Source organism: Pongo abelii, chromosome 3 (assembly GCF_028885655.2).
Source record: "Pongo abelii isolate AG06213 chromosome 3, NHGRI_mPonAbe1-v2.0_pri, whole genome shotgun sequence".
In the NCBI taxonomy this organism is placed as follows: Eukaryota; Metazoa; Chordata; class Mammalia; order Primates; family Hominidae; genus Pongo; species Pongo abelii.
Window position 1 is genome coordinate 194866486 of NC_071988.2, and position 24800 is coordinate 194891285.

The window sequence follows — 24800 nt, forward strand, 5'->3', positions numbered from 1 at the left end:
TATGAAGGCATAAATTAAGAAGACTTGGGATAGGATAAATGCAGAATTTCATTTTGGTTTATTTCTGAAAAATAAGTGATCCTTCCACCTCAGCCTCCTAAGTAGCTAGCATGCCCAGCTAATTTTTAAATTTTTATTTTGTAAACATGGGATCTTGCTATGTTGCCCAGGCTGGTCTCAAGCTCCTGGCCTCAAGCAGTAATCCCATCTCAGCCTCCTAAAGCACTGGGATTACAGGCATAAGCCAATGTGCCTACCCTATTTTACCACTATTTCTGGAGATAACAGTAGCCTCAATTTTCTGAGACTTTTAAAGATTCTGCAGGTTAGTTGTTGTCTTTCACAATTGCTAGCTGGGGAATTACTTTCCAGGGTCCCCTAATTCTGTTATCAATAATTAATCTACGTCCAACTTCCAATTTTTTGTCCTTACAACCTTGTCAGTTTATGGCTAAAATATCATTTTGTTTATTCCTCCAAAAAGAGATTTTTCTGGTTTATTTGCTTTTGTTTGTAATACAGTTTTAAAGTATTTTTCTTAGAAGAGGTATGTGAAACATGATATACTTTCTGACATTCTGGATATTCTAAACTAATTTTCATTTGCTCTGACAACTTTAATCTGAGATTAATATAAGAATCCTAGGTTTTAGGTTTCTTTTTCCTCACAATAGCCTTGATATGCAATTCCACTGTTGCATAAAGAAGTTCAATACTCTGCCGATATTATATATTCTTTGTAGCTAATGTTTTTTTCTTCCTAGAAGATTTCTCTTTAATCTTAGAATTTAAGAATAATACCAAGATTTGCTTGGATGTGTGTCTTTTCTTACCAATCTAACGGTATTCATGGGACCAAGGTTTCTATGTTATCCAGGGTCCCACTCCTCCACGTACTGCCCAATGTCAAGCTCTTCCTCGAATTGCCATCCCTGGTCCTCACACTAGGGTCATGGTCCTCCCTACCTATCAAACTCAATGGAAAGTTTTTTGTTTTAAAGATAAAACCTCATATGAAATTGGAGCAAGTAAAAACAAGAAAATAAGGAAAAGAAAGATAGTTATGAAAAATAGTCCAGTTTTCCCAACATCCTGTTAATAGGAACTCAAGAAACAGAAAATAGAAGATAGTTATGAAAAATAGTCCAGTTTTCCCAACATCCTGTTAATAGGAACTCAAGAAACAGAAAATAGAGAGAAAAACAAATCATAAATAAAATAATTCAAGAGAATTTGTCACAATTAAAGTTTCCAACTCAAAAGATCCCATTTGATGCCCAACACAATGGATAAAAGTAGGCCCACTCCAAGACACATAATCTTAGCATTTTAGAAACAAGGAACAGAAAAAAATTATGTAAGATTTCGTAGAAGAAAAACAATGGTCACATTAAAAAGACAAAGAGGTATTTTCAGATTTCTCAACAGCATTAGAAGCTAGAAAATTATTTACGCTAAAAAAAAATTATCTCCCACTTAAAATCTATATCAATTATCTGTCCAATGGAAAGGTGAAGACATTTTCAGACCTCCAAGTTCTCAGCAATTTCACCTTCCACAAACACTTTTCCAGAAATCTACTAGATAATATGCTCCTCTGAAACTAGGAAGAAAAGAACAAAGGAATGCATGAGAGGCTGACAGGAATAGGAGAACTCACTGAGAAAACAGTCCAAAGAAATCCCCAGGATGAGCATGAAAAGATGTGCCCAGAGGACTGTTGTGTGCCAGGTACAGTAGAAACCTAGCCCAGGGTGATCCAGGTCTGAGGATCTAGAAGAGGTTTCTTTAATATTAATTTGATGATGAGGAGATGTGGATAATTGACAAAGCATTTAAGGTTGAACAGTAAAATGTATCTAGAAAACTAAATGAACAAAAATTAAGTCCATACCAAAAAAATTGTATTTTTTAAGAGAGAAAATGTAATAATCCTAGTTCACTAAGAGACTTTTAGAGCATGATAATGATGTAAACACTAAGGGCTCCAACTAAACCTAGGCTGCAACATAATTAAAAAGGATACAATAAGACAACAATAAGAAGTGTGGGGGGCAGTAGAGGAGAGGCAAGAAGGATAAAGGCTAAATCCTTATCCTTTATTGTCAAAAATCAATGCACGAAACTGAAAAACTAAGAAGTAACAATACAAGCAAGTTATATTGAGCTATGAAGATAAATACCCGAAGAATCAACTAAAAAAGTTAAAAAGGATTGCTTCAGGGAAAAAGAAACGTGAATGCTCTGAACTGATGTATTTCTTAACAAATCTTATAGAACTATGTGGTCTTTAAACTACAGATGTCGATTATGTGACCATATGTATATAATTTTAAAAAATAAAAAATTAGAAGAAAGATGAAAGAAGGAAAGAAAGTAAAGTAGAATGGAGGAAGAAAAGAAGGAAAAGATGGATAATGAGATAAGATAAAATAGAAACTATCCAAAAGCCAGAAGGACCATGTTTTCATTAAATAGGAATTTTAATATTAAAGGCATCAATCAGAACACCGAATTACATAAGGTACCTACTAAAAAGAACCAAGTTAAAGTTGTGTTTTGTAGTCTAGCCAATCAATATCCTTCCATTCAGCTCCTTTATTTCTTTTCTATGGGAAAAACTCAACTAATTTTCCAGCTTTCTTGCAATAAATTTAATTCTTGGCTGACATCCTACCATGGCCAGAATGCAAGACACTATCTTCCAGTCTTGTCCATTCAGATAGCCTTTTTATCGTTCTAACATTGCGTGTGAACTAGGTTTTGGTCTGGAAGGCAATTTTTTCATTATTTCAGATTGGGCCTTGGTCCAGCTTAGGTCGGTTTTTCATTTTGTTAATTTTTGCTTTACCATTATTTCCCAAATTTTATTCATAAGATATTTTACACATCAATTATATTTTGCATACGTTTTACTTTAATCCATCCAGTATAAATTACTTCCATTTACAATTAATCATGGAACCTATAGAGTTTAGGATAATGTTTCCAAAATTTCTAAATTAACAGAAGCCTGTACTTTACAACTATATGGATCATCCAATATAATTTAAAATGTGATATCCATCTTAAGAATTTGCATGTATCACTGTGTTGATCAGCACACTTTCTCTTACAAGAACATAAACTCTTTTAGCTTAAGCAAAAATTAATTTAAATTCTTTTTTCTTTGGACCCAAAATCGAGTTGTATGATCAAATGCAGAACAGGAGTGCTTTTTTGTTGTTGTTTTTGTTTTTTATTTGTTTGTTTTTGTTTGTTTTAAAGCTGCTTTATTTTTCTCTAGGATCTCATAATTTCTTATTTCCACCTCTCAGGTTACGATTGTGTGGTTTTTGGTTCTTGTTATTGGATAGCTCTTTCTCTGCTTTTCCAACCATCCACCTAGAAAAAAAAAATGCTCTCCTACAGTTTTTGAGCAACCAGCGTACAGGTAGTCTGAAGAGACTCATTACTTCTGCAAACCCCAATTTCAAGTTCCTAGAAGAGAGAATCTGAATCAGATTGAATCTGAAATCCATGGAGTCTAAACATTGACCTCTAAAGTTTATTACTGGGGTATGAAAAGGCATTTTTTACAGAGGGAAGACAAACATTGAGGAGACCAACAAGTATCTACTGCTCTGCAGTAAATAAATGCAATTAGATCATACAATGTATTTTAGTACTTTCTAACTCATTATTGACAATGTTGGTCTGTATTCATCACCTTGTTTTCCTTGGTAGTTTTTTTTTTATTTTTTGTTTTTTCTTACCAAGTCTTTTTTTTTTTTAATTTCAATTTTTATTTTATATTCAGTGAGTACATGTGCCAGTTTGTAACCTGGGTATATTGTCTGATGCTGAGGTTTTGGAGTACCATTGATCCTGTCACCCAGGTAGCGAGCATAGTATCCAGTAGTAAGTTTTTCAACCCTTTACGCCATCCTCTGTCCTCCAATATTTCTCATTATCTACTGTTCCCATCTTTATGTCCATAAATACCCAATGTTTAACTCCCACCTACAAGTGAGAAAATGCAGTATTTCCTGATTAATTTGCTTAGAATAATGGCCTTAAGCTGCATCCAGGTTGCTGCAGAGGACATGGTTTCATTATTTTTATGGCTGTATAGTATTCCATGCTGTGTATGTACCACAGTTTCTTTATCCAATCTGCCATTGATTCTACGTGTCTTTGCTATTGTGAATAGCATCACAATGAACAAAAGACTACATGTGTCTTTTCAGTAGAATGATTTATTTTCTTTTGGATATATACCCAGTAATAAGATTGCTGGGTTAAATGGTAGTTCTATTTTAAGTTATTTGAGAAATCTCCAAACTGCTTTCCACAGTGGCTAAGCTAACTTACATTCCCACCAAATGTATAAGCGTTCCCTTGTCTCCTCAGCCTCACCAACGTCTGTTGTGTATTGACTTTTTAATAATAGCTATTCTGACTGGTGTGAGATAGTATCTCATTGTGGCTTCGATTTACAATTATCTTATGATTAATGATGTTGAGAGTTTTTTCATATGTTTGTTGGTTGCTTGTATGTCTTCTTTTGAGAAGTATCTGTTCATGTCTTTTGACTACCTTTTAATGAGATTTTTTTCTTGTTAAATTATTTAAGTTCCTTATGGATTCTAGACATTAGACCTTTGTTGGATGCATAGTTTGCAAATATTTTCTCCCACTCTGTAGGTTGTCTGTTTACTCTGATAGTTTCTTTGGCTGTGCAGAAGCTCTTTAGTTTAATTAGATCTCACTTGTCAATTTTAGTTTTTGTTGGAATTGCTTTTGAGGACTTAATCATAAATTATTTGCCAAGGTTGACGTCCAGAATGGTGTTTCCTAGGTTTTTGTCTAGCATCCTCATAGTCTGTGGTCTTATATTAAAATCTTTAATCAATCTTGAGTTCAATTTTATGTATGATGAAATGTAGGGGTCAGTTTCATTCTACTTCATATGGCTAGCCAGCTATCCCAGCAACATATGTTGAATAGAAAGTCCTTTCCACATTGCTTATTTTTGTAGACTTAGTTGCAGATCAGATGGCTGCAGGTGTGGGGCTTCATTTCTGGGTTCTCTATCCTGTCTCATTGGTCTGTGTGTCTGTTTTTAACCATGCTGTTTTGGTTACTGTAGCCTTATAGTATACTTTGAAGTCTGATAACATGATGTCTCATGGCTTGTTCTTTCTGTTTAGGATTGCTTTGGCTCTTCAGGTCTTTTTTTGGTGCCACATGAATTTTAGAATAGTTTTTTTCTAATTCTGTGAAAAATTGCATTAGTAGTTTGATAGGAATGGTGTTGAATATGTAGGTTGCTTTGGGCATTATGACCATTTTAACAATACTGTTGAGTATGAAATGTTTTTCCATTTATTTGTGTCATCTCTGATTTCTTTCAGCAGTGTTTTGTAGTTCTCTTTGTAGACATCTTTCACCTCTTTGGTGAGGTGTATTCCTAGGTACTTTTTGTGTGACTATTGTAAATGGCATTGCATTCTTGATTTGGCCCTCAGCTTGAACATTATTGATGCATAGATATGGCACTAATTTTTATAAATTTATTTTGTATCTTGAAACTTTATTGAAATCATTTTTATCAGTTTCAGGAGCCTTTTGGCAGTATCATTAGAGCTTTCTAAATGTAGAATCATATTGTCAGTGAAGAGAGACAACTTGACTTCTTCTTTTCCTATTTAGATGCCTTATATTTCTTTCTCTTGCCTGATTGCTTTGGCTAGGACTTTCAATGCTATCTTGAATAGGAGTGGTGAGAGTGGACATACTTGTCTTGTTCCAGTTCTCAAGGGGAATGGTTCTAGCTTTTGTCCATTCAATATGATGTTGGCTGTGAGTTTGTCATAGATGACTCATTATTCTGAGGTACGTTTCTTCAATGCCTAGTTTGGTGAAGGTTTTATCATGAAGGGATGTTGAATTTCATCAAAGGCTTTTTCTGCATCTATTCAGATGATCATATGGCTTTTGTTTTTAATTCTCTTTATGCAGTGATCACATTCATTGATTTGCATTTGTTGAACCAACCCAGCATCCCAGTAATCAAGCATTCTTGATCTTAGTGAATTAACTTTTTGATGTGCTGTGGATTCAACCTGCAAGTGTTTTGTTGAGGATTTTTGCATTTATGTTTATCGGGATGTTGGCCTGTGTTTTCATTTTTCATCGTATCTTTGCCAGGTTTTGGTATGAAAGTGATGCTGGCTTCATAGAATGAGTTAGGGAGAAATGCCTCTTCCTTGTTTTTTTTTTTCCGAATAGTTTCAGTAGAATTGGTATCAGCTCTTCTTTGTGTGTCTGGTAGAATTCAGCTGTGAATCCATCTGGTCAGGAGCTTTTTGTGTTGGTAGGTTTTTTATTACCAATTTATTTATTCAATTTTGAAACTTGATATTGGTTTCCTTAGGGTTCCAGTTTCTTCCTGTTTCAATCTTGGGAGGTTGTGTGTTTCCGGGAGTTTATCCATTTTCCCTAGATTTTCTACTTCATGTGCATACAGGAGTTCTATAATAGTCTCTGAGAATTTTTTGTATTTCTGTAAGATTGGTTATAATGTCTTCTTTGTCATTCCTGATTGTGCTTATTTGGATATTCTTTTTTCTTTGTTAATCTAGCTAGCAGTATATTGATCTTGTTTATCCTTTCAAAAAAAAAAAACTACTTTTGGTTTCGTTGATTCTTTGTATGGATTTTGGGTTCTCAATTTCTCTCAGTTCTGCTCTGTGAGTTTTTAGTATTGTGCAATGCTCTATGAAATAAAGAAAAATATACTCACTACATGCTGCTACATTATAGGGACATAAAAAAACTTTCATGCACCCTTGTCACTCTATACATTTCTTCTATTGTTTGACTCTTCTGCTACCCTTGACCTCTTAATCACTTTCTTGTTATTACTTAGTTGGTTTATTATTATAATCAAATCAACATCAGTATTCTTTTATATGTACATTTTCCATTCACTTTTGTGCTAACATTTTGTCTATTAGTGTTTATAGCAACTGCTTCAAATCTTTTTTGAAATGAGAAAGCATACAAGCATACATCTGAATGTAAATAAATCAATCACAATCTCAAGTCCCACTGATGTTTCTTTTTTCAAAATATTTAAACTTGGGTTAAATTTTTTATCAAGTATTTAAACTCTGCTGCAGGTAGGCTGGGCACGATGGCTCATGCCTATAATCCCAGCACTTTGGGAGGCCGAGGTGGGTAGATCACTTGAGCTCAGGCTTTCAAGACCAGCCTATTCTCTTGGAAACATCATTACAAAAACTTCATTCCTTGCCCTGGCCATTTCTTTAACCAAACTTCAGCTTCTTTGTGCCCATAGGTGCTGGCAAGCAGAGATGGTATGTCTCTGAATATGCGTATTGTCAGTGTCTGTGAATGCCATTATTCAAAGGCTCACAATTGATATTGTTCTTTGTTGCAGATAGTGACTTCCAAAGTGAAGTTTTTGGAATGCTAGTGCTAGAAGGCTTTCTTAAAAACAAAGATTTCATAGCAAAGTAAACTTTTTTATATTTTCCTAAGAAGAAAATGTAAACTTTCTTGGTAATTTTTGATGAATATTAAAAGATTTTCAAGAACCTTCATTTAAAAAAAATACCTACTTTGTAATCCACTTTTCTGTCATTACTGAACTGGAGTGCACATGATAATTTTCCCCTGACCTCGTATATGCCACAAAGATTCTCATTTACACTCTGGGAGTCACAGCCTTCTTGATTTACCAAATCTTTATCTAAACACACGAAGACATCCACTCTTCCAAAAAATCACTTTTACGTACAACAATGCTGTTAGTAAAGTTGTGTTTGTCTATCTGTGTCTTGTGTGTGCCTTTGTGTATGTCTCTGTGTGTGGTGTGTGTCTGTGTGTTTTGTTCTGTTCTAATTTGTGGTTCATCAAGAGAAACAAATTGTTCAGTACACGGAAGAAAATAACTCATTTACTTTTTTACAAGAGTCAAATTTGAAGGATTTTTGGAGGTTCCTAAAATAATAAATTTATTATTTATGGACAAGCATTTTATATCGTTAAAAAAGAACAGATTTTGTTAGTCTTATAATGCTTTAAAAATGCAGACTTTCTAATGTGAGTATCGGAATTGAATTTAGGTATGAGATTATGAAATTATTAATTATTAATACTCTTTTGGTGAAAAGGAATATTTAAATATATTTTGAGACTTTACCCTCTATGTGACAAGCAACTTTTATTACCTTTGCATTTAATTAAAATTTCTAATTACACTTTTGTCTATGATGAAAAGTACAAAATTTAAAATTCAACAGTTACCACTATTAAACTTGAAGCATTTTCACATTACAGTTTCTGCTACTTATACACCAACCATCAATGCTATTATGGATTATCACTTCAATTAAAAGATTGTTTATGATCCCCATAGGTATAGATAGAAATGAAGCCTGAGCAATGGGAATTCCAATGCTGATATAGAACATTCCATATTAAATAAAATCCTGTGCATTTGGGAAATCAAATTTTAGCTCAGGTTATATTTATTATGACAACCTGGGACTTGTGTTTTATATCCCTTCAAGATGAGAAAATCATTAAAAATCTGCTTGTCACATTAAGAGATCATTTAAAATTATTCCCTCAGGGATTATTATTAGCAATATATTGTAAGAACTTTTCCTTCCTTGACCATCTTATCTTTATGTAACACATGATTTCTGTAGTTAACTAGAGAATTTAGTGTTCAAGAAGATTATGATGTTGGGAAATCCTCCTGAGACAATTTTTTTCATCACTGAGATTTTCCCCCAAATAGGAAGTTGTTTTTCTTTTTTTAATCTGCAAATATCCTCACTTTTTCTCAAGCCACTTCCCTTACTGTCAGTCTTCTGCAGATTTCCAGCACATCTAAAAAGAGAAAACATAACCATTACATACCTAAAAAGACTCAATAAACCAAAGTAAAAAGTAAAACCTTGAGACCTGAGGTCAAAGAATCAAACCCAAGTAAGACTGGAGTTTTCCAGTGAAATACTTGGAAATCTGAAATTCAAAACCAAGGTCACGGTGTGGGAGGACATTAATATACATTTTATCTTTTCATAACAAGTCATCTCTAGGGAAATTTTCCTACTAGAAATCATAATTATCTCCATCAGTCGCTCCAGGGCAGTATCGGCAAGCTGATAATGCACCTGCGTCTCTGCCTATCACACTGCCACAGAAACTGGAGGGGAAAAATCTGCTGCTCAAGAGTTCTATCTCTGAGCCTGTGAAATAGCCATTATCTCCATGGCAATCTGTATTTAAGACAGCCATCCAATCCTCATCTTTTCTTTTTTACAGTTTACTTTTATGCTTTCATATAGCTTCATTCTGAAAAATATTTTCTTTAATTACTTTTCCTTTATTCCTCCAACTCAACATATATATATAATACATATATAAATAATGTATATACATTTCCACAAAGCTGTCTTGTTTTTATATAATTACAGGGAACTTATCTTTCTGATTCCCTCTAATTATATAAAAAGAAGATAGCTTTGTGGAAATGCATATATGTTATATACATATATATATACTGCATAGAAAATATAACTGATATTTGAGTAAGTATGTAAAAGAAAATTGGCCAACAGAAAACAAAATTCTTAAGAAAACTAACAAGTAGTGGTTACAATAATATATAGAGTTGCAATATATAAACTGTATGAAAAATGTAATTGACAATTGCATAGAGTCATTATGTAAATGAAATATCAACCAATGAAAAACATAAAATTCTTTAGACATTTGACAAGTACTGATTGCAACAAAACACAGGGTTTTTTTTTTTTTAACGTTTTTGAATATGTAGTAATTTTTTTTTTTTTTTGGAAGCAGAGTCTCGCCCTGTCGCCCAGGCTGGAGCGCAGTGGCACGATCTCGGCTCACTGCAACCTCCTCCACCTCCCGGGTTCTAGCAGTTCTTCTTCTTCAGCCTCTCGAGTAGCTGGGACTACAGGCGCACACCACCATGCCTGGCTGATTTTTTGTATTTTAGCAGAGACTGGGTTTCGCCGTGTTGCCCAGGCTGATCTCAAACTCCTGAGCTCAGGGAGTCCACCTGCCTCAGCCTCCCAAAGTGCTGGGATTACAGGTGTGAGCCACTGTACCTGGCCAGTAATTTTTTGATGTTTGAAGTTCTGCGAAAAGACAAAATTTTCATTACAATAATATCAGTTGTTAATGTTTTTCCAACTATCAATATCATTGTTTAACTACTTTCTTTTCTTCACTCAATCTCATAGTTCTATTTAACCTGCTAAGAACAAACAGTATCTATTCAACCATTTCAATCGTCAAAGTAAAATTTCGGGAAGATTATTCTTGTAAAACTCATGTGTGGACAATGATGTTTTTGTGAAGCAAAACCAGTGTGATTTGCTTCCAAGATTCCCTCCAGTGGGTTCTGTTTTTGTTATTTTGCCATACAAGTAATGAATGTGTCTGAATATAGAAGGGATAGGTAATTTAAGAAAGAAGTAAATCTTTTATAAAATACTGAAAAGTTTCAAAAATATCACACTGATAAAACCAAACATATCTGAAGCCATAATTCATAACGGAATTAACACTGTAAGTCTACATCAATGTTTTAAATATTTTCAGTACCTAGAAATATATGGTGAATATGTGGTAGTGAATAAGTCTCATGAAACCTGATGGTTTTATAAATGGGAGTTCCCCTGCACAAGCTCTCTTGCCTGCTGCCATATAAGATGTGACTTTGTTCCTCATTTGCCCTCTGGCATGATTGTGAGGCCTCCCCAGCCATGTGGAACTGTGAATCAATTAAACCATTTTTCTTTATAAATTGTGTAGTCTCAGGTATGTCTTTATTAGCAGCATGAGAACAGACTAATAGAGTAAATTGTTACTGATAGAGTGGGGTGCTGCTGTAAAGACAGCCAAAATTGTGGAAGCCACTTTGGAACTGGGTAACAGGCAGAGGCTGGAACAGTTTGGAGGCTCAGAAGAGGACAGGAACACGTGGGAAAGTTTGGAACATCCTAGAGACTTTTTGAATGGCTTTGACCAAAATGCTGATAGTGATATGGACAAGAAATCCAGGTTGAGGCAGTCTAGGATGGAGTTGAGGAACTTGCTGGGTACTGGAGTAAAGGTCACTCTTGCTATGCAAAAAGACTGGTGACATTTTGCCCCTGCCCTAGCGTCTGTGGAACTTTGAACTTGAGAGAGATAATTTAGGGTATCTGGCATAACAAATTTCTAAGTGGCAAAATATTCAAGAGGAAGCAGAGAATAAAAGTCTGACTATGTAATAGAAAAAGAAAAATCCGTTTTCTGAGTAGAAATTCAAGCCAGCTGCAAAAATTTGCATAAGTAACAAGGAGCCAAATGTTAATCACCAAGACAATGGGGAAAATGTCTCCAGAGCATATTACAGACCTTTATGGCAGCCCCTTCCATCACATGCCTGGAGGCCTAGTAGGGAAAAATGGTTCCATGGGCTGAGCCCAGGGACCCCTGCTCCATGCAGCCTTGGGGCATGGTGCCCTGCATCCCAGCTGCTTCAGCTCCAGCCATGGCTAAAAGGGGCGAACATGCAGCTCAGGCCATTGCTTCAGAGAACGCAAGCCCCAGGCCTTGATGGCTTACACGTGGTGTTGGGCATGCTGGTACACAGAAGTCAAGAATTGAGGTTTGGGAACCTCTGCCTAGATTTCACAGGATGCATGGAAATGCCTGGATGTCCAGGCAGATGTTTGCTTCAAGGTCAGGGGCCTCATGGAGAGCTTCTGCTAGGGCAGTGTGGAAGGGAAATGTGGGGTTGAAGCCCCCACACAGAGTCCCCACTGAAGAACTGCCTACTAGGACTCTGAAAAGAGGGCCACTATCCTCCAGACCCCAGAATGATAGATCCACCGATAGCTTGGACAGTGCACCCGGAAAAGCCACAGACACTCAACACCAGCAGCTGAGACAGGGGCTATACCCTGCAAAGCCACAGGGCAGAGCTACAGAAGACCATGGGAACCCACCTCTTACATCAGTATGACCTGGATGTAAGACATGGAGTCAAAGACAATCATTTTGGAGCTTTAAGATTTGACTGCCCCGCTGGATTTTGGAGTTGCATGGGGCTGGTAGCCCCTTCATTTTGGCCAATTTCTCCCACTTGGAATGGGTGTATTTATCCCACTGCCTATACCCCCATTGTATCTAGGAAGTAACTAACTTGCTTTTGATTTTACAGGCTTATAGGTGGGAGGGACTTGCCTTGTCTCAGATAAGACTTTAAACTGTGGACCTTTGAGTTAATGCTGAAATAAGTTAAGACTTTGGGGATCTATTGGGAAAGGCATGATTGGTTTTCAAATGTGAGGACATGAGATCTGGGAGGGGCCAGGGGTGGAATGATATGTGGTTTGGCTATGTCCACACCCAAATCTCACCTTGAATTGTAATTATCCCATGTGTCAAGGATGGGGCTAGGTGGAGATGATTGAATCATGAGGGCAGTTTTGCCCATACTGTTCTCATGGTAGTGAGTTTCATGAGATCCGATGGTTTTATAAATGGGAGTTCCCCTGCACAAGCTCTCTTGCCTGCTGCCATATAAGGTGTGACTTTGCTCATCATTCACCTTCTGGCATGATTGTGAGGCTTCTGCAGACGTGTGGAACTGGGAGTCAATTAAACCTCTTTCCTTTATAAATTACCCAGTCTCTGGAAACAGGCTAATACATAGTCCTAAACTTCATAACTTATCTAATGTAGCTCTCCCCAGTATGACTAACCACCACACTCCATATTCACCTCCATCTGTTTCCAATATGTCCCATCCTTCTCAAAAAGAAGTGTCTATTCTCTGTATTTAGGACATCATTTATGAGGTATAAATTGTTCATGTTATACTTCTCGTCTGGAGTGTTTTCTCTCCAGTCCATAGGAGTGTTCAAGGCCTAAAAGCAGAGGTGACAAACAGTCTGCCTGCAAGTGAAACATGGCTCAAAGACATGTTTTTTATGGTCCACACAGTAGCCAATAACTTAAAAACTGAAAATTTTTATATAAAAATCCAGATTTTCATCTTCACCTGAACACCTAGAACATGTGGTTGCATTGTCCCTCGTGGCAATAGTTGGCTGGAGCTAAGCAGCTCTGGAACCTTCTTGGTGGGGCAGTGTATGCACTCCTTGGTCTAGCCCAGTTTTCGTTTCTTCTTATTTCTTTGCCTGGGTCCCTATAGGCACTTCAACTTTTGATCTCTGACATGAAAGAATGAAATTATATAGCAAAGAGTGGAAAATCTTTGAACACTTATTCACAAGGGAAAGTTTCAACATTATTATAACAGTACCTAATCTAAATAAAGTCAACCACAAATTTATTTATGTTTAATAAACTTTATTACTACAACTTAATCAACATTTATTGAATCCTGTTTTGTACCAAGAATTAGATGAGGAAATGTGGACAAAGAGAAGAGTAAAGTATATTTCTGCCTTCCCATAATTAATCATGTGGTCAATATAACAGAAATCGTTTTAAAAAAGGTATTTTAATACAATGCAATAACAGAGATATATACAAAAGGCACTAAAAGAAAATCTCTGAGCATCAGCTGTATTATATTCAAGGAGCCAACTTATCCATAGATGTTATTAATGAATAGATGACAGATTTGATCGCTTACATCAATTTAGTTTTTACAAGAGGAATATAAACACCTGTGTCATAATTGAGGACTGCAAACTACTCAGTCATAATTGTAATTTTGCATGACTTGTAAAATGTCTGCTTCAGTAATCATGAAGCACTAAGAAATCAGTATCACACTTTAGAATATAACTAAACTTTTTATTCCTAACCTGTTATTTACCTGCCTATCTTAAAGAAATATCTTGGATGTTTGAGTTAAGTATCTACTTGATAAATATTATATAAATCAGTTGCTACAGGCATCAGTGTTTTGGATATTTTTCAAATATAGTGCAACTGTTTATTTCAAATTTAATTCAAATAAGATGTATTTTGAACTGTCTCAGGTTAAATTTCTGGAACTTGAAGGTAACTTGAAGGAATTTAAAGGTAGGAATTATTACAATGCAAACTCATATCAATCTAAAGACAATTCTGAGCTTTAGTTTTGGGTTTTTTATCAAGGCAAGATCAATCTCCCCCTGAATTTGACCCATTAATCTGTCTTTCCCCCTTAACCACACCCTTTCAAATTTTGAATATTTGAAAAGAGCTATCATACCTTCCTCACAAATATACTTATTCAATAATTTCCTATTTAGATTATTCACATGGCTCGATTATTTTTCTGTGACCTTTCTTCTCAAATGTTCCCCTATTTTTAAACATTCCTTGTAAAACATAGCACTTAGAAACAAATGAAGTATTCCAGATTGTGGATGATCAGATCCAAGTTTGGCAGAATTATTTTTCTTGATGTAGACAATATTATTTTTGAGCAAGCTTTATATCCAATAACATTTTTGGTAGCATATCATACTTCAGATGCACATTGAACTTAAATTATTCATTTGTTTCTTCTTAGTGCCATATTTGGCTTCATCCACTAAACCATATGATAATTATTTGGTATATATGATAAACCTATAGTTCTAATGACAACATTTCTATAAAAGCTATGGATTTCAGATTCCTTGAAATAAATTTTCAGTCCACCTTTCAAGCACTGTCTTCCTTGAGTATAACACTCACTCAGTACAGGATACTTTTCATGGTATGGAGTCCCTAAGGACCAAGGAGTCCTGGAATCATATGTAATCTCATCACCCAATCATTTGCTCTACCATACAACTTTATGATATTGTTTTAACCAAAAGTCAGATTCACTATTATAGAAATTACCCTATTGTTGGAAGTGACTAAGATAATGGTCATTAGTCTGATGCCAGAGAGGAAAATCCAAATAATGACATGTCATTGTTTATCTTATTGATAACTGCATACCACTTTATATTGTAAATAACTGAAAATAAACATTTCTTAAAGCTTGTAGTAGACTGAATACTGGTGTCCCAAAGATGTCCATGTCCTAATTCCTGGACCTTCAAATGTTTCCTTACATGGCAAAAGGGACTTTACAGGTGTGATTTAGTTAAGGATCTTCAGATGAGAGGATTCCTCTACATTACTTGGGCAGGCCCAGGGTACTCACAAGAGTCCTTATAAGCAGAGGAAGGAGGGTCAGGGCAGAGAAGTCCATGTGACAATGGAAGCAGAGGTCAGAGTGAGATGGGGCCACAAGACAAGAAATACAGGCAGCCTCTAGAGCTGGAAAAAGCAAGAAAATAGATTCTTACCCACAGCCTTCAAAAGGAGTGCAGCCCTGCTTGCCCATTTTGGATTTCTGACCTCCAGAATAAATGTGTGTTGCTTTAAGTCACTAAGTGTGGTAATTTGTAACAGCAGCAATAGGAAACTAATATGCTTCTTGATCAAAGGCTCCTGGTAAAAAATGCACTTATCTAATTAGACTTTGCTGGGGGTGGAATAAAACACAACTTCTATTTATCCTGACAGATATTAAAGAACATAAGGCTTTTTTCTTCTTCCTAATAGTGGCTTTAATAGTTTGATTTTTTTTCAACTCTGCTACACTTTACATATATTATATGGGAAGAAATTGGTACAATGAGTCTAATTTTCTACAGATTTGTCAAGGGTATTTGAACAGTAAAACATATTTCCAAACAATCATTAGTTTCTAACACCAAAAACTGGGTAAACAGCCAAACTAAAATGGTATTAAAAAGACTCATCATTCTTTATATTAATTGCTAACTCATTAATCAATTACTAATTCAGAAATACATAGATTATTAGGTATTGCTAAGTGATAACTTGTGGACTTAAAGGTAAATTTGGGTAAGGATAAAAAATTAAAACTTGGTTTAGAATAATAAAATGATACCAAATCAGAATCAGAATCACACAATTCCAATGTTTAGAAACTGTAAAATTTATACTAAAATTTATTTAAGGCATTATCTATCAAGCTAACACAGTTCTAAATGATCGTACAATGCTTTAGACAGGAATAGAAAATCAATAAGCAGGAGGTTTCAACCATTCCTGTCATGGAACATTTTAAGATTTATGAAATAAAATTGATTTGTGAAATCAGACAGAATTGCTGTATTTACCTTTCATTAACATGAATGTAACTGTGCCACTAGTCAAAAATATTAATCACGTTGATTATCCTTAAGCAATTTCAAGTTTATTATTGAAAGCGTAAGTATTCATTTTCCCAAGTATTCAATAAGACTGCCTGTCAAATTACAAACAACACAATAAATTCTACAAAGTGTGGTGAAACAATAAAATCATTTAACATAATTGAATATTCCCATGAATTGTATAAACATTAATCTCAATGATAAATCAAAAAGTAAATAACTTATTGGGTAGAGTTCTTAAGTTCTACATCTAGCTCTGTCACTAACAACACTTCTTAAATCCACTGAAAATAATCTACTTGTAACCTTGACTCTGTTTTCGTTAATCACCACAAGGACTCTCAAGTCACCTTAGTTTCCCGTGCTTTAATCTCCTATTGGACCCTACGCATACTTGATTTTTGTCCTCTTTTATTACCCATCCCTGATTCCTAAACCTTTTCTATTGTGTCCTTCAGGAACCATCATCAGAAGAATGCCTTATATCCTAAAATTAGTCTATGAATATTCTCTTCACTTTCTTTCTTTAATATAACTGGCTTTCCTTCATTTTCCAAGCAGTGGCTCATGTCTCCCATAGTCATTGTTGCAATAACTTCACTATTCGCAGAAGTGACCGAAAACCAGACACACATGCACACAAATCACATCACAAAAAGTAAACTCAGTGTATCCTTAACATGACTTTGTAAGATCTCAAAAATGCCTATGGCCTCTCTCCATTGCTATCCAACAAGGGGACAAGTATTGCAGACAAGAAGCTAGATTGGCAGAGAGTGATCTTAACTGGTTGTGGTCAAAATAATTTACTTCTGTAAATATGGGAAAAGCACATATCCCTGTGAACATATTGCTAAAGCCCCTCCCAGGAAATAAGCTCCTGTAAGGAAGTGGGGTGGGTCAGGGGAGCTAGAATTCAAGCCTCATTAGTTCCATGAAGACCCCACGATTGCACGCATCCCACTCTCTGACCAACACCTCCTGCATTTTCTCTCCCCTCTCTCTGGTACCTCAATGACACATTTTAGTTTTTAGCCTCTCATTTTAAAACAATTTCGGACTCATAAAAAGTTGCAGAAATAGTAAAAACAGTTCCCATGTCTTCTTCACTCAGCTTCCTTAAATGTTAACATCCTACAAAGCCTGTATAATTGTCGAAGTATAGTTATGAAAGCTAGGAAATTAAGATTGATGCAACACCATTGACAACCATAAACCTTATTCAAATTTCATGAGTTGTCTCACTAATATTTTTTAGTATGGAATTTAATCTAGGATCCCATAATTAATTTAATTGTCATCTTGCCTCTAATTTGGGACAGTTCTTCATTCTTTCTTTGACTTTTATGAACTTAACACTTTTGAAGAGTACTGACCATTTATTTTGTCAAATGTCCTTCAATTGGGTTTGTCAGTATTTCGTCATGATTAAAATCAAGTTGTGCATTTTTCAAAATAATACCACAGAAGTGGCTCACCCTTCTCAATGCATCGTATTAGGTGCTACATGATGTTGGTTTGTCCCATTATTGCTGGTATTAACTTTGATCATTTGGTCAAGGTGTTACATGCAGATTTCTCCACTGCAAAGTTAGTTTTCTCTGTGTAACTAATATGTATCTGGTAGGGAGGGAGACTATAAATATTCCATATCTCATCATATTTTGTCAACTAAGTTTAGCATTCATCAATGATTCTTGCCTGTAACAATTATTACTGTAACGTTTGCCAACTGGTGATCCAAAACTCTCAACCCTACTGGGACCTCCATTCCGTTGATCTTTCCAATGTTACTCTATCCTCAGCATTTTTGTTTCCTCACTTCCCTCTATGTGTAGCTTAAATTCAATTCTCCATCATTATAATTACCCTCTATCCTCAACTCATTTTCTCTTCACTTGTTTCACTGTATTTCTTGTTAAAACCACAGCTCTTCACCTACTCTTTGCCTAGAACTATGGACTTGATTAAAAAACACATAAGCAATTATGTGTTTTTTAACACATAATAAATAAGCAAATTAACTGGTTTCTTTTAAAATAATGTTCATTACCCCTAGAAAATCCCTAATATTGTCAGGTGATTATACTATGTCTTTCTAGTTCATTATTACTTTACAACTCTTCACACCTTCTTCTCTCTCCTCCAGCTCCCAATACCTCCTTATCCATTTCCCCTCTCAGCTGATGATCTTGCTTCATATATTCTGAGAAAAATATGAATCAACCTAATCAGACTTTGAACCAACTCCCACCGTAATATCTACTTGCTGGCATCTGCACTCACACTGGCTCCCACTGTTACCATAGGTGAAATTTCTATGTTTTAATACCATGTATAAAAGCTTATCCTTTTTCATCTACTCAAGCACATTGCTCCAGCAGTTTCTCTCACTTTTGCATCATCAAAGTTTTCTCTATATTAGATCATGCCAACAGCTTACATTTTATTATTCTTGTCTTTTTTTAAAAAAATCTTTCATTCCACTTTTCCCACGTTACCACCCCATTACTTTGCTCCTCTTTATAGCAAAACTCTTCAAAAATTGTTTTCAATGGTTACTGTCCCCAATTCCTCTCCTTCTATTCACTCAAATCTACTTCGTTCAGATATTTGCCTCTATTGTTCACTGAAACTGATCTTATAAAAGTCATCAAAAACCATTACATTACAAACGCACAGTTAGTTCTGAGTACTGTGCTTCACCTAGTAGTGGCACTCATCACAGCTGAACATTCCCTCCCGTGTGTCACAGTGTGTTCACTTACTACCAAAGGAAATACTCTGTATGTTTCTTCTGTTTGACCGGATGTTCTGCTCCATACCTTTTACTCATTCAAGCCTTTGTATGTTGAAGTGTCCCAGGTTTTACTCGTTTTGATGATCTCATTTAATCTCATGTCTTTAAATGCCATTTATATGGTATATTAGTCTGCTTGGGCTGCCATAACAAAATACCATAGACTAGATGTCTTTAAAAAGAGAAATTTATTTCTCAAAGTTCTTAAGGCTGGAAGTCCCAGATCAAGGGGTCACCACAGCTGGTTTCTCCTGAAGTCACTCTCCATGGCTTGCAGAGGTCAGCTTCTCGCTGTGACTTCAAATGGTCTTTTCTCCATGTGTGTGCACCCTTGATGTCACTCTATGTGTCCAAATTTCCTCTTCTTCAAAGAACAAATCAGATTGGTTTAAGGTCCACCCTAAAGACCTCATTTTAATCTAAACACCTTTTTAAAGGCCCTGTCTCCAAAGGTAGTCATATTCTGAGGAACTGTGAGTTTCTCCACTTCAATATATGAATTTGGGGAAGACACAATTCAGGCAATGATATATGGCAATTCCAAACTTTATACTGCCAACTCAGACCTTCCTCCCCAAATTCAGATTCATATATATGATAGTTTTAACATCTCTCCTGAATTTTATCCTGGAAATCCACTCTCCCCACAGCCATCTCTGTCTTGGGTCTCAGTAACTCCATTTTACCATCCTTTCGTGATCCTGGTCAAAAAACCTTAGAATCCTCCTTGACCCTCTCTTCTCTAACTGGTCACATACAATCCATTAGAAAGTCATGTCACCCTACCTGCAAAATATATTTAAAATCTGATCCTTTATCATTCTCTTCACTGCAATCACAATGAACTAAGTCAACATCATCTTTTACCTGGATTTCTGCAATAGTTTCTTAGGTCTTCCTCTTGCTTCTTTGTAGTCCATTCTCAAAACAGAAGTCATAAGTGATCCTTTTAAGACATAAGTCAGACTATATTACTCTTCTGTTCAAAACCCTTCAATGGCTTGATGTTTCACTTGGAGTAAAATGAAAAGTCCTTACAAGGAATTACAAGGCCCTGCCAGTTCTGGGCCCAACTCCCTATCCCCATAACGCTTTGACCTACTCCTATGCTTCTCATATTAGCTTACTACGCTTCAGCCAAACTGACCTCCTCCTATCCTGAAACACACCAGTCATGCTCCTGCTTTAGAGCCTTTGTTCTGGCTACTACTCCATCGTTCTTCCAGACACTCCATCATTCTTCCAGACAAACTGCTAACTGCATGGCTCGCTCCTTCACCTTCTTCAAGACTTGGTTTAAATCTGAATCTTACCAATACACCTTCACGGACAATTGGCTACTGCTCCTAAACCCTGCCCACCCTATCCCACCACCCTCAACCTGGACGTTTTCTTTATTCATGATATTACTTATCATTTACATAGCATATTATCAAATTTACTTATTCATTATATTTATATTGTTTCATTATCTGTCTTCCAAAATAGGAATTTAAGTGCTCTAGTGCAGGAATCTTTATTCATTTTCTTCCCTGATATATCCAAATTCCTAAGGAAGTGTCCAGGACTTTATAGGTGCTCTGTAAAGAGCAAGAAAACAAATAACCTGATTGAAAAAATGGGCAGAGGACCTGAATAAACATTTTGCAAAAGAAGATATACAAAGGGCCAACAGGTATATGAAAGAGTGCTCAACATCGCTAATCATCAGGGAAATGAAAATTAAAACTACAATGAAATATCATCCTACATCTATTAGAATGGTTATTACCAAAAAGACAAAAAATAAGTGTTGGCAAGTATGTGAAGAACAGGGGACCTTGAATACTGTTTCTGGGAATGTAAATTAGTACAAACATTATGGAAAACAGTATGAAGTTTCCCCAAAAAATTTAAAAAAAAGAACTATCATGTGATCCAGCAGTTGCAACACTGGGTATATATTCGAAGGAAATGAAATTCATGTGTCAAAGAGATATCTGCAGCATTCATTGCAGCATTATTCACAATAACCAAGGTATGGAATCAACCTAAGTGTCTTTCAAAAAATAAATGGATAAATAAAATGGTGATTATATATATGCACAATTGAGTATGATTCAGCCTTAAAAAAGAAAGAAATCCTGTCATTTGCAACAACATAGATAAGCCTGGAGGACATTACATTATGTGAAATAAGCCAGGTGCAGAGAGACAAATACTACATGATCTCACTCATATGTGGAATCTTAAAAAGTCAAATTTATAGAAGTAAAAAATAGAATGGTACTTACCAGGGGTGGTGGGAGGCAGGGAGAGATGTGATCATTGAATACAAAATTTCAGTTAAGAGGAATAAGTTCAAGAAATTTACTTTAAAACATAGTCACTAAAGTTAATAACAATGTTTTATATATTTGAAAATGGCCGAGAGTAGCTTTTAAGTGTTCTCACCACAAAAAAATGACCTACATGTGAGGTAATGCATATGTTAATTAGCTAGATTTACCCATTTCACTATGTATAAACATTTCAAAACATCATCATATACACCATAAATATATTCCATTTTTATTTGTGAATTAAATTTTAAAAAATTTGAATGTATGAGTGAATGGATGAATGACAAGCCTCATGCATGTCACTTATTGAGCCTCAGACCCCTTATTTTCATAATTACAAAGGTTAAATTATATAATTTCTGTTGTCTATTCTAACCACCAGCATTTGATTTTATGATACTGTAGATCTTACTTAAAAAAAAAATAGATATATAGAAACTCACCTTTACCCAACAAATAAATTTGGTTATTTTAAATGTTTTTTAAAGATTCTTTTGTAAAAAAGAAAATTACTGCTAATGCATTATACATTCATTGGGAGTCTTTGACACAGAAATGGGGAAGAATAGTCATCTCAGCTGAAGTAGATGAGGTCTCTGACAATTATATGTCAAAGGCAAATGAAGATAAAATACCTTCAAAATGATCACATAAATCAATAAGCAAATGACTTTGATTACAACTATGATTTAATTAATTATAAGGCCACATCTGTTGCGTTAATCAAGCTAAAATCAGTAACAGAATTTAAATTGAATGTGGTACCTCAGGAGACCTTATTGTTTTAAAAGTAAACTTTTTATTAAGGAATAAATACAGACATAAAAGTGTACAAATCATGCATTCCTTGTTTGGTGAATTATTACAAAGTGAATGTATTCATGTAACTATTATTCATATCAAGAATCAGAATACTGCTAGAATATTACCAGCACACCAGATGTCTCCCTAAAGTTCCCAACTAGCCGCTGACTCCCCAACTTCCAACAATTCCCACTATCCTGATATCTAACTTCATAGATTAGTTTTGTCTGGGTTTCAATGTTCTATAAATATAATCGCACACTGAGTAATCCTAGTGTCTGGCAATTTTTGTTAACCATTTTTTGTAATATTTATTTACATCATTATGCACAGTTGTAATTCATTCATTCTTCTTAATCTATAATCCTCCAGTGTATTGATATACCACAGTTGATTTTTTATACTGCTGAGGGATATTTTGGGTTGTTTCTAGTTTATAACTACAATAGTAGTGCTGCTTTTTGTATATGTTATTTGGTGAACATTTCTCTTGAGTATATATTTTCAAGTATCACTACTGGTCATGAGGTATACTTATGTTCAATCTTAGTAAATATTACCAAATGGTTTCCCAAACTGGTTTTTCCAATTATACTCCTACCTTCAATATGTGACAGTTTCAGTTGTTTCTTGCCTTCTTCAAAATTTAGTATTTTCTATCTTCCTTATTTTAGTTATTTTGGTGTATGTGTAATGGTATCATATTGGTTTGATTTCTATGCGTTTGTGTGGTTTTGAAATTTCACATGTACAATAAAATGCACACATCTTTATTGAGCTTGATAAATTTATATGTATATGTGTATGTACATACGCACATATACAGCATATGTGTGTATGTGTATATATGTATGTGTGTGTATGAATGTATGAGTGCACACATATACATATACATATACATATACATATACATATACATATACATATACATATACACACATACACACACACACATACACACACACACAAACCTATGGTAACCACCATCTAGAACAAGATATAGAACATACTCAGCACCCCAGAAAGATCTCCCTTCCACTTTCAACATCCTCTAAGAGGTTACTATTTTGACTTTTCCCGTTGTAAGTTAATTTTCTTTATTCTTGACTTTCAAATAAATAGAATCATACTCTCTTGTGTCTTTGAGTATGCACAGACACACAGACTCTCCAAATACATGGAGAGTCATCCATGTATTGTATGTAGCAGTCAGTTTTATTGCTTTGTAATATTAAATATATAAATATACCACAATGTACTTGTCCATTCCATTGATAAATGTTTGGGTTAAGTAAAGCTGTAATGAATATTTTGTACTTGATATTTGTTGTAATTATTTCTTCCAGATATATGTGTCTGTATATGGAGAGAAATAAACAAAAAGGGGGTGGGTGATATTGCTGGGTCCTATGGTAGGCATTTCTTTAGGCTTACAAGATAATGTTAGTTTCCAAAGGTCTTTGTCAATTTACACTACCAGCAGCAATGTATGAGAGTTCTAGTCTCTACAAGGTCATCAGCATCACAACTGCCATTGTGGTGGGTGGATGGTAGCATCACATTCTTGTTTGCATTTCATAATGACTAACGATATTGAACAACTTTTCATATGCATACTGAATGTTTAAGTACTCTGGTGTAATGTGTCTGTTCAACCCTTTTGACCATTTTTAATTGGATTTTCTGTTTTTATCTCATTGATTTGTAGAGTATTCTATAAGTTCTAGACAGAAGTCCAGTCCTTTGTTGGATTTGTCTATTACAAATATTTTCTCCCAGTCTTTGACTTTTCATTATTATAATAGTGTCTTTTGATAAATAGAAGATATTAAATTTAATAAAGGTGAATTCATTCATCTTTTATTTCTTTATTAATTCTCTTGAATTTCTGTTTTTAAGAAAAAAAATCACCAAAAGATCATGAAGATATTGTCTTATAATTTCATCAAGAAGTTTTATTTTTTCTGCCTTTAACACTTAGGTCTATGATCCATAAATAATTTTTGTATATGGTATAAAGTAGAAATCAAGTTTCATTCCTTTCCATAAATTTATCTAATTGATCCAGGAACATGTATTGAGAAGATTATCCATGCCCCACCAAGTTGCAGTGGCACTTGTTTTAGAAAATGAGTATGTATGTGTGGGAATACTTTTGGACCCCAATCAATTCCAGTGGTATCCATTGGAAAGATTTTTCTTTGTTCCCTATGGGAGCAAAGAAACATTTTTCTATCTCATCACTAGGTTTGTGATTAAGCCCTCTATAACAAAATTCAGATTAATAGAAAAAAGCATACAAATTTAATATGTGTTTTACATGACATGGAATTCTTAATAAGAAAATGAAGGCCCCTCCAAAATAGGTAAATGTATATTTTTTATGCTTAGGTTTGATGAAGAGATGGCTAGTCATGAAGATGTATGATTAAACTAAGGGTATGATCTAATGCTAATAATCTCACCAGGGTGGGGGCAGAGAGAGTTAATAAACAGGACTTATCAAGGCCTGTTTGTTTAGATTATTCCCTAAGTCTCTGAGTCTTCAGAGATAAGGATATTCCTTTCTCAGGATATAGGGAGAACACCTCTTCCATGAGGGTCTTATGACCCGTTTCAAGGGAAAAATCAACAGGAAAATGAGATGGC

At 35.0% G+C, this 24800-nt stretch overlaps 1 protein-coding gene and 1 long non-coding RNA gene across 3 annotated transcripts in view; one reads left to right on the top strand and one right to left on the bottom strand.

The window, feature by feature from the left end:
* Nucleotides 1-24800, top strand: part of GALNTL6 (polypeptide N-acetylgalactosaminyltransferase like 6) — a 1265432-nt gene that overhangs the window by 823282 nt on the left and 417350 nt on the right. The gene's annotated exons all lie outside the window — the stretch shown is intronic.
* Nucleotides 13400-24800, bottom strand: part of LOC103890547 (uncharacterized) — a 100546-nt gene continuing 89145 nt past the window's right edge. Inside the window, exon 3 of the long non-coding RNA XR_654867.3 lies at nucleotides 13400-15318. This is a non-coding gene — a long non-coding RNA (uncharacterized LOC103890547). The remainder of the gene's footprint in view (nucleotides 15319-24800) is intronic.